This window comes from Anomalospiza imberbis, chromosome 18, assembly GCF_031753505.1.
Source record: "Anomalospiza imberbis isolate Cuckoo-Finch-1a 21T00152 chromosome 18, ASM3175350v1, whole genome shotgun sequence".
Lineage (NCBI taxonomy): Eukaryota > Metazoa > Chordata > Aves > Passeriformes > Viduidae > Anomalospiza > Anomalospiza imberbis.
Window position 1 is genome coordinate 9,394,372 of NC_089698.1, and position 10,678 is coordinate 9,405,049.

Below are 10,678 nucleotides of genomic sequence, written 5' to 3' on the forward strand. Positions count from 1 at the left end.
TTTGAAAATATGGAAATATGGTTACTCAAACCTACATGAACACACTGGGAATGTAGTGGTACTGTCTTTGTTGTGGGCAGAACTCCTGGCAGGTGTCTCATGAAATTGTTCAAACCAGGAAAACTGAGGTGAGGACTTTCTCTCTCTCCCCTCCAACTCTCTCTTTTCTCCTCCATCTGGGTGCACTGGCTGTCAAGTGCCTTTGAGACCATGGAAGGACAGAAAATCAGTGTGGAATAAGTCAGGTCTGGGAAAGAGAAGTCATGGCAGAGGCAATTCCCTGCTGAACAGCAGTGAAAAGCAAAAGCCAGACAATACTGACAAACAGAAAATGAATGAGTGAGGAGCTGCCCCAGCACGGTCTTGTAGTGAAGGAGGAGAGCAAGGAGAGTCTGATGCTGAGTTTTCCAGTCATCACTGTGCCACAGTTGCCTTCTGTCACTTGGATATGAGATAGATAAGGTAGAGCATCTCCAAATAATGCCTAAGTCACCTTGCTGGCTTCTGTAGAGGGGAAGATGTGGGTGTAACAAGCACCCTTCCCTGGGAGAGGGTGTCATGCAGTGTATGGGCCAGGATTATTTTAGACCTGGGATGTGAAGACTTTAAGGCCTGGCTTTTACTGAGACAGTTGGGGTAGGAATCAGGTTGGGTTTAAAGTCTCTTTTATCACTAAAATCTGGAGGTGTAACCTGAGGAGGACAGAAAATCACCAGAATCCTGGTCATTGTGGCCACACCACTGTCATTCCCTTTTGTGCTAGAGGTGAAGAGTAAAGCTTTTGCTGGCCAAGGTTCCAGATGCTTTTTTTCTAACCAAAAGTAAATAGAAGAGAGGAGCATTGGGTCCTTTCTGGAGTACCCACCTGCCCTCCCAGCCTGGAGATGCATTGGCTGGAGGACTTGGAGCATCTTCTACTTGTGCCTCCTCTCGTGTGGCCAAAGCAGAGTTAAGCTCCTGTCCCTCTCTCCCCGCCATAAAAGTGCATTATGGGATTCTCTTTCCTGCCTCTCCCTCCTCTCTCCAGAGCTGTGTGTTTGAAATGATATCTATTTCTCTTTGTGACAGCACACCGTGACTGCTGCTTTGACATTGTGCCGAGCTGACATCCCAACCGGCCTGACACTGATGCCTTTGGGCAGAAATCAGAGCCGGTTTGCTCCACGGCTCCATGCAGCCACGACGCCTGTAGCGCCTCGCAGAACCCCCAGTGCCCTGCTGGGGAAATGGAGCGAGCACGTGGGCCCCAGATGAACCCCGGGAGGAGCGCAGGCGTTACCCGTGCCCATCCTCCTGTCCATTTTCAGCTCTAAGTGTTCACATTCACATGGGTTTGTTTATTTTTTTTTCCCCCTCCCCTTTCTCTCCCTTTTTCCCTTGCCTGTGAAAGGGTTGGCTTCCTGTTTCTCTCCCCACTGCAGAGTCCTTGGGGAGCTGGGTTTCTGCGAGCTGGAAAAGGAGCGCACAAGCGTCGGATCAGCCCTTATTAGTGTTGAGAAAGGTCTAATGGGTCCTGGCTTCTGGGACCATTACCTGTCATTTACTTTTATTAAGTCAGTGATGAGAAAGTTTAAAATTAAAGGCTTTGTAAATTGGATTCCAGTTCTAAAGGAAAGCACCGACCAGGAAATCAGAGCCTAAGCTTGCAGATGGACCACTGGGAACAACACAAGACTGGGGCGTTTCTCTTCAGCTGCTTGGACAAAGTTCCTGTGCCAGGGTGTGGAGGGGACAAAGCCAGGGTATCTAGAAACCTTCAGCTATATGAACCGTGTCATCCCTCCTTTGCCAGGCTACTCAGGTTCAGACCTCCAGTTCAGGAGGAAGGGTGGTCTTCTGGTTGAGTCATTACCCAGGCTGAAATGATCCCAGGCAGGTCATGTCATCTCCCCATGGTTCATTTCCTGGTTTATAAGGAGAAGGACCTTGTGCTAGTATTGATTTTTTTTGTTACCAGTTGCCTGGTTTGGGCACTCAGCTCTTTGGGGCTGGTACTCTCCTTGACTCTTGTGCTTTCAAGAGAAGCTCTAACTCCTTTGAGTGTTCCAGGCAAAAATAAAGAGTTTTGTTAAGTCTAGCAGAAAGCAAGTAAAAGGGATAAGCCACTTAGTTAAAATAAACATCTAATTCTTAGGGGTTCTAGCATTGTTGTATTCTCTGCTTTTGAGACTTAATCTTTGAATTAACCACCCAAACACACTTGTGAGTGAAACACCCCAATTCCACTAAAGCAGTGCAGCCAATTATGGTGTGACAAGGGAAGCTCAGGGGCCAGCCCCAACCAAGAGCTGCTGTCACTTCTGTTTTCTCAGCTGAATAAAAGTCTCATGGTGACACTGCTCTGATGAGAAGCAGCATGAACTAGTGGTTATAAGTACAGTCTGGGAATCAGAATTCTTGGTTATTGTGTCTCAGTTTATCTTTGACTGGGGTGACATGGGAGAAGTCACCTGAGGTCAGGATTTTAGGTTGCCTTGTGCCCATCCTTGCATTGTTAAATACACAAGTTGTGCTTACACGGCTTTGCATGAAGATCAGAGGTCCACACGGTGTCTCTGAGAGGTACAGAGCTCCACCAAAGCACAGGGCTTAGCCAGTTAGTAGGAATTTTCAGAATTAAGTGTTTGTCTCCTGAAGGGAGAATGAAACAGAGACTTCCTTTAAACTCATGGTTACTTGGAAAAGTTCACCTCAGGTTTTCCCTGCATGGCTTGGCAGTTTTCATCGCCCAGTGTTCTGCCTGTCTTGTTTATCATTATTGTTGTTCTTAGTGTTATTATTATTATTATTATTACATGATACTATATTTACTTTTAACAGAAGTGAGATTTGTGCATATTTGGAAGGGATACCCTCTGCCCATCCCCTCTAGCACCCCTATAGCCAAGCTCCAGGTATGAGTCCCCACTTTTAGGAAGATTCCCCTCTTTTTAAAGAACCAGGACTGAGAGCAGAGGCTCACACCCTACAAATCCAAACCTTTAACCTTCTTTCCCCGGGGAAATTCCAAACTACACCAGCAGGAGGTGAGAAAATATACCCAGAGGAAAGTGTGACAGGGAGGAATGGCTAAGGAGGGGCAGGGAGTAGGCACTTGGACAACCCTGGACCCAGAATTCCTGCCAAGTGAGGCTAAGCATGTGTTAACTCCAGGCCATTCTTCCTGTCTGTCCATAGGCACAGCAGCTCCTTGAATTCAGCTAATTGCCAGGTTCCCTTGAAGAAGGCGTGATGCCTCTCCCAAGTTTCTCTGCTATGGATGTGAGGAGCTGATCTCTGAGTTATTCAGTGGTTTCTTACATCATTCCTGCCTTCCCAGCCGTGCCACAAGGCTTTCAGAAGGTAATCTGGGGAGATTTTATCAAATGTAAAATGTTCCTAGACATTACTGGAGCCATGATGTAATGATTCAAAGTTTTTGTTCTTTAAATTCCACTGAAAAACCACAGGCCCCAAAAAATTGTTGCAGGGGAACTGATGAGTTTTAAGAAGAAAGCTGAGATCTTGTGCTGGACTGAGCCATTCTGGGGGCAGTGGTGGGAGAAAAGGTTTTTGTAGGTTCTGTTTTGCTGGCCTTATAAGGTCTGGACTGAATCTCTGAGGGGGGCAGCAGCCTCTTCACAATGCCCACTCCCTGGTTTCTGCTGCCTGGTGGGAAGTGTTGCCAAAGGAGAAGGCAGCAGGACCAGGCTGCTTTGTACCTCACTGCTCCTGATTTCGCAGAATCATAGAATAAGCTGGGTGGAATGCTGGGAGCTTTGTATTTGTTTTAATTGTGGCTGTTCCCATTTTTGTGAAGACAATTCCAGCCCAAAATCTTGCTCAAAAAGACCAAACTCAAGGTCCCCTCAAGTAACAGAGCTCTCTTAGGATCATCCATGCTGGAACTGATGACCTGGTTTACAGGATATGAGTGCTTTGAAAGGCCTTAACAGCCTTTTCAGAGGGCCAGTGATTCCTGAGTGACACAGTGTCTGCCAGACCAGGATGAGACCATCCATGCTTTGATGCTTTGGATTTCAGTACCTGTTGAAATCCCCTGAACAAATGGGACCATTAATTACGGGGCCTGGCTTTGATGAATGGTGCACAGGGGACAACATTTCATTTTGTCTGGGGGGAGTAGGCAGGATGGGGTGTTTTGGAGTGTTCAGTGATGCAGGAGAGGTCCTGGGTGTTGCCTGATCAAGGGAAAGTTGCTTCCTCTCTCTAGAGTGCTGTAAAGTCAGTGTCAAGTCACTGTGGCATCTGGGTTATGTCACCTGCTGAGGGGGCTACCCTTTATACATCAGAGTTGCTCAGACAAAAGCCAATTCAGCCCTGTATCTAAAAAGCTTTTAGAATTTCTCTAAGGGTTGCAAATAATTTGTCCTAGATGACTTCTGACGGCCCCATCCCCAGGCCACTGAGCAGAGCAATGTGTTTGGAGCTCAGATGAGACACATAAGATGGAAGAAGGCCATGGGATGTTCTCAGAGAGAGCCCCAGGACACTACCACCTTGTTTTCCTCATATCTTTTTGAAACTCCCAAACCAAAAGTTGCTCATATGACAACATTGTAAGAAAGGCTTGTTCCTGGAGTGGTGGAAATTTTTTTTTACAGCTTTGATTTAGTTTCTTATTTGTATGGATCATTATGTTTTGGTGCTGGGAGGTCACGTTCATGCCAAAAAATTGAATTCATTTTGGAGGCACCTGAAAGTTTTGTTGTGTACAGACAACACACTTCTTGTTATTTCAGTCTAATTAATTGCAGCCATCTGAGAGCATCTGTAGTGGGTTTTCACAAAGGGTTTCTGGATAGGATAAAGCAGTGCTAGAAGACTCTCCTTCTGGGACGAGATTACTGCTTTCAGGACTGCTGGGTGAGAGCTTTGTGAACTGATGGAGTTAGTGGAAAACAAGACCGTTCAAAAGGGAAAGGAAAAAGAAGGAAAGTCAAAGACAGTGCCATCAAAACTAAGGATAGTGGGAGGAGAGCATTCACTCCTTTAAAGCTCCCAAAATGAGAAGGAGCAAATGGGAGTGCGTGATGTTCCCTTGTGGTCACCAGGAATCCCAGCAAAGACAGAAGGCCTGATTCCTTTTAAGTGAGTTTGGTTTACACTGGAGATGTTTACATGATTCACTCATCCATGTTCCAGTTTAGTGATTCACTTCAGGATAAACTGAATCATGCCTTGGGAATTTCTCATTGCTGACTTTAACAGTTTTCTGATGATACTGGATCAGGTGAAGAGATCTGTGCTGCAACCATCTACCTGGGTCGGGATTAGACACAGGAACATTCAGGTTGGTGCACATGGTTAAATGCTTGCATAGAGGGTGAAACTCCAGGTACCTGATACTCAGGTAACCCTAAAAGCAAGGCATGGAGTGAAGAGGCAGAAGAAATCCCGTGCAAGTCCTCAGAACATACTGTTTTTTAAACTAAGAATTTAAATTCTTTTTTAAACTAAGAATAGAGTTCTTTTTGTAAGAAATTTCAGTTTAACTTGATCTTTCCCAATGAAATTGCACTGAAAAGTTTCCTGAATAGCTCTTCCAAAGAGGCTTTGGAGTCAGGAGGACAGGCAGAACACTCCAGGAAATGAGTCTGAAACAAGTAGAAGGAAGTAAGTTGGGACCTGAGTGGCTGAACAGATTGCAGAAGGCACTACCAGGGAATCCAGTGGCCAAAGGCACAAATATGCTGAAGGTACATTTAGGAGTGTAACTGGAGGGTGGCTCCATGGATGGCTGTGCTGATGGAGGAAGTCATCAAGCCAATTACTGTAATGGAAGCCAGGTAGAGCAGGGGAAGGTCAGTCCTGGGAAGATCTCAGTGTTGTGTTCTCCTTCACACACTGGCTTTTGGTAGAGATCAGTATCGAGCTGCATTGATTTTTGGTCCAGTGGCATCTCTGATGCTTGTTCTAAGGAGTTTGCCTCTTGAGACAGTTTTGTAAGGTGACACAGGGTTTGCCCAGGCTGCCCTTGAGCCCTGTGTGCACTCACTGACCTGTGGGGCCTGTCTGGGATGTGGCGGTGTAGTGCTCAGACACCGTTCCATTTCCATATAGGATTTAGGGGATCCTACCCTTTTCTTGTTTTCCATGGGACACACCTTGGCCCAAACCAGGCAATCCTCCTTGTGTTGGTACTTCCCAAAAATACCGAGCAGGGGCTAAACTCCAGCACTATTTTCCAAACAGACTGTGAAATCAAGAATGAGAGACAAGCGTGAACCTTCCTCCAGCCCCTTCTCTCATCTGGGCATGCTCATGCCACGTGTCACTACAAACTGCTGGGACATCTGGAACGGGTTCATGTGAGTCCATGGGGTTTGGATCCCTGTGCGTGGGAAATCCCTCATCCTCTGCTCATTCCCCTGACAGGCAGCTCCTGCCTCCGCATGACAACACAGACAGATCCTCTGCAGAGTTAATGGAGGAGGATGTTCTGATTGGGATCCAAAATTGTTCTCACAGTAACATCTTCTGATGTTTAGCCCTCCAGATGGGGCAGGATCTTCCATCTAGTGCAGACTTACTATGTATAAACCACTAGAAAGCACTTCTTTTGTTAATTCAAGGCAAAACCTGCTCTCATCCTCCTTGGCTTTACATGTGATTAAATCCATTGATCCAGTTTCTCCCTCACCACACTGGAGTCTTCCCAGCTGAGGATCTATTTCACATCTCCTAGCTGAAAGGCACCTGGCCCAGGTGAGCACACATCTGCAATCCAGCCTGGGCAAGGGATTTAAGCACATTCTGGCAGAAATTGGGCCTAAGAGTGGGTGAAACCTGGTGCTGAGGGGGCACGTGAAGTGAAAAACATATAAAAAATGGGTAGGGCATAAACTTGGAGCCATTGTTTACCACATTTTTATCTGGTTATATGGCAGCTGTCTGACCTCCTCACCTAATTTGCAAATAATCTTGTCAGGACAAATTAGCCCATGCTAAGCCTGTGCTGTTGAGTCTAGATGGTTATCAGGACTTGCACTGGTGAGTTTTAAGGTAGTTCTGGTGTCTCTGCAGTGTAGTGGAGTCCCTGTGGCAGTGACTGCAGTGCAGATAGGCTTTTGTATTAACCAGAATGAATATGCACAAACCCTCTTCTAACAGAAACCTGGAATTAATGATTTTCTGAGCTGGTTTCTTTCAGGCCATTTTCACTACAGGGGTGAGTGTTGAAAATAAAGATTTAAACTCCATTTTAAAGTGCAGCTCTGTAGACTGTGAATTGCTTAATTCATCTTAATAGAGGTGTTCACTCTGAACCCAAAAAGCTTTTAGTTGAGATTTAGCCTGTGGTTTGATATTACAAATTGCTTGGTGGTAACATTGGTTTAAGACACTGTTGTCTCCTGGCCTCTTGTTCCTGCTGCTCTGCTGGCACAGCCACTCCTGTGGCTGGGAACCAGGTGGGAGGAGCCATCGGGCTTGGGAAGGGGGAAAAAACGGTTTCACGTGTTTGGTTTTTTTGTTTGTTTGTTTGTTTAAAGCAGGAAAGTTCCTCTGTCTGGTTCAGTGCCTGGTCACAGCGAGTTTTCCTGGCACAAGCGAGTGGAAAGAGCACTTTGGCATGGAGAGGAAATGATCAGCGGAGGGTGAAAGGTGAGCAGCAATTACTGGTGCTGGGAATGCCCCAGTGTACTTTAATATCAGCCCATGATCTGCAGCTGAACTCAACATGTGAAAAATGTTCAAATACCTTTCAAATTGTTGGGTTTAATCTTTGCTTTTAGGTGTCCTGACAGGCACTTCCCGTTAGTGTCCTTATCTCCCAGGCTGAAGCCGTCTTCAAAGGCTCCTCAGCTACTGTGTCCTGCAAGTTCAAAACCCTGCAGCCCACTGGGACTGGAAATGTGTGAAGGAGCACAAGGATTGGAGTTGAATGACAGTGTAAGTATCAGTTGTCACTGCAAGGAATGTTTCCTTCATTTCCAGAAGGAGTTCATTGAGAAAGAACCTGTTTTAGTATAAGTGAAATCTGGGTTTCCACGGTGACTTTCTCAAATTTAGAAGATCTTGTCCTTTAAATCCAGTTTGCCATGGGACATAAAGTTCATTTGCTATAGAACACATCAAACCAGCTGAGCCCAGAGAAGAATATGGTGAGGTGCCTGGAAAACAAACAAACAAAAAAAAATCTGTAAAAAACAGACTTTTGTGGCACTAAAAAGTGGGAGATTATTCTTACTGGAAATTTATCACCCCACTCCCAGAAATGGAGTTGCCTGAAATAAATTCTCTGCAAAGACTGAAAAAAACAAGCCAACCCAGAACAGTGGAATACCCAAATTATTTGGTTAAATAAATATTTGTTTTGGTTAATAAACTATGATGGTTTTGATAAAATTTCCCATTGCAAATTTGAGTTGTACTTGACAGCAGAAAATTAGAACCTCCAAAGCCTGTGAAAAAATGTGTGTCTGCCTTCATTCCACATCCACAGAGCAAAATTGAAATAGTTCCCATCAGTATCTGGCATGCAAGTGGAAAGGGCAGCTTAGCAGGGTTTCTTTGGTTATAAATAGTAATTTATATATATATATATATAAAATAGTGCAGTGACACAGCTGGAAATCTCAGATCTCTCCCTTGATTAACATATCTCATTAGTGGGACTGCTGGGCCCTGAAGTGTGGAGTTTGTTCCGGAGCTCAGTGGGAAACTTGTGCTGGCAGTGGGAGCCCCGATTCCCTCTCCATCCTTTGCCTGCAATGCCCAATGCTGTGAAAAAAACAGGAGATTGGAGGGAGGAATCTCAGATTTCTTCCCAGTGACACAGACAGAGGCAGCTCAGGGGAATCCTGCCCAGCAGAGGTTAATGTGACCCACATATAATTGTGTGAAAAGATGCCACTCTGCGCCTTTGTCAAAGAGGCTTCTCCTTACAGCCTGAGCTCCCCAGTCCCCAGCCCCTTCAGCAAAGCACAGTTTTCTTGCATTAAATCACCACTGCCCTCTTGCCAGCTGCTTAGAGTTTGCACATTATGCAGAGGAGATATCTAATATATATTTATATATTTTTAAAATGTGACAGATTGTCTCGTAACATATGTGGTACTGCCTTGAAATGAGCTCCGTGCATGTGATGGCCGAGCCAGCGGCCCCTGTCTCTGTGTGTGTGTGTGGTTTGTGTTTTATTCCTTCTGCTGGAAATCTGAGAGCCTGGGACACTGAAGCTTTTCATGTTGCTTTTTCTCTGAAATATTCATGATGAGTTGACGACCTTGATTCTTTGATACCTGCCATTTATTTCTGTGCCACTGCTGATAACTGCTGCTAAGTACATATGTCGGTGCCATGGTTGAGTGAGTGGGATGATAAGGAGAAGGAGGGCATCTCTGGGATTCATGTGCTGGAATAAGATTACTTTAGAAACTCTGAGGGCATTTTAGGAGCCTGCCATGCCATCTTATTCACCCCATTTTGGTTTTTCTGACTAAAGCCTGTTCTCTTTGCTTTTCCTCCAGCTTTTCCTTCTGACTTGGAAATCTGCTAGGTCGCTGCTGCTTTTCTCAGAGATGATCCTTGGCTCACTATCAAGTGAATTGCTAATGAATTAGTTACACTTAAATTTTTAAAAAAAGAGTCTGGGGACACCCAAGGAATTCTTCCTCAGCCAGAAACAGATCCTCATTGAAATAGACTCCAGGAAGCTGGATTAGATCATCGGGGCATTTTGGTGCCCTTAAACACAAGGAAAGATGAGGGTAGAGCAGAGGAAGATAAGAAGAAGAGGAGACAAGCAGGTAAGCACCAGTATCACCTTGTAAGTGTGACATTTAAGCAGGCAAATCTCACTGATGTTTGTGAAACCATTCTTTGGAAGGAGTCTAACCTGCCAGTTGAAAGGTTTTGAGGGTGGTGGATAAAATCAGTGACAGAAAGGTTGACAGAACTGACAAAATAATCAAATATATGGGGAAAGAGTATGTGAGTGAAAATTAAATTAAGTCCAACCTGAACCAGTTTTCAGTGATGTTGCTGGATCAAGGGGCCAGTGTGGTTCCTTTTGACTGCACATTGTTCTATGGCCTTTCAGAGACATAGCTGGTGTCAGGGCCTGGATTCATCCTGCTTAGTTCAATTGTTCAGCTGAAATATGGGATTGGGAGACCCCGGGCTGGCTGACCTGCTGTAGGTTCTGCAGTGGTGATCTGGGGAGTGAAGGCTGGTCCTTTCACCCTCATTCAAGCTGTGCTTTGGATGGAAATTGGAAGGTTCAGATGGAGGCAGCTGGTCCCCATCTGTTGGATGCTGAAGATGGAACTCTGATGGGGAGATGCATTGACAGAGTTTTCCTTCACCTTAACTGTGAAGTGAGGGAAGCCAGAGCAAGGGAGACAGTGGAGGAAAACCTCTGCCATGGACTCTCTTCTCACCATATTTCATACAGAAAATTGCAGCACTGTCTCTTTTCTGGGCTATCACTTTCCCCTCTCAGAAGTCACAGCACATGGCTGTACTGCAGTGTACATTCTCCTGAAGATCACTTCCCTTCCCTGTGAGAAAATATGGGGAAAAGAAGGACACAAGCATGGAAGTAAAATTAGCAAGGCCTAAGGGGCTTCTGCATGTGCTTGTTGAACTGCAGCATCCTGGCGAGGCAGGAGATAAGGTGGCTCAGGGAATGCAGCCCAGGCATTTATTTAAGATTGATATCAAACTTTGGAATTGT

At 45.4% G+C, this 10,678-nt stretch overlaps 1 long non-coding RNA gene across 1 annotated transcript; it reads left to right on the forward strand.

Annotated features, from left to right (window-relative positions):
- The first annotated feature begins 1,861 nt into the window (after nucleotides 1-1,861).
- On the forward strand, nucleotides 1,862-9,728 carry LOC137484787 (uncharacterized). The gene is made up of 5 exons (XR_011005035.1): nucleotides 1,862-3,342; nucleotides 6,196-6,311; nucleotides 7,497-7,605; nucleotides 7,737-7,893; nucleotides 9,471-9,728. It is a non-coding gene; the product is annotated as an uncharacterized lncRNA (long non-coding RNA).
- The last annotated feature ends 950 nt before the right edge of the window (nucleotides 9,729-10,678 follow it).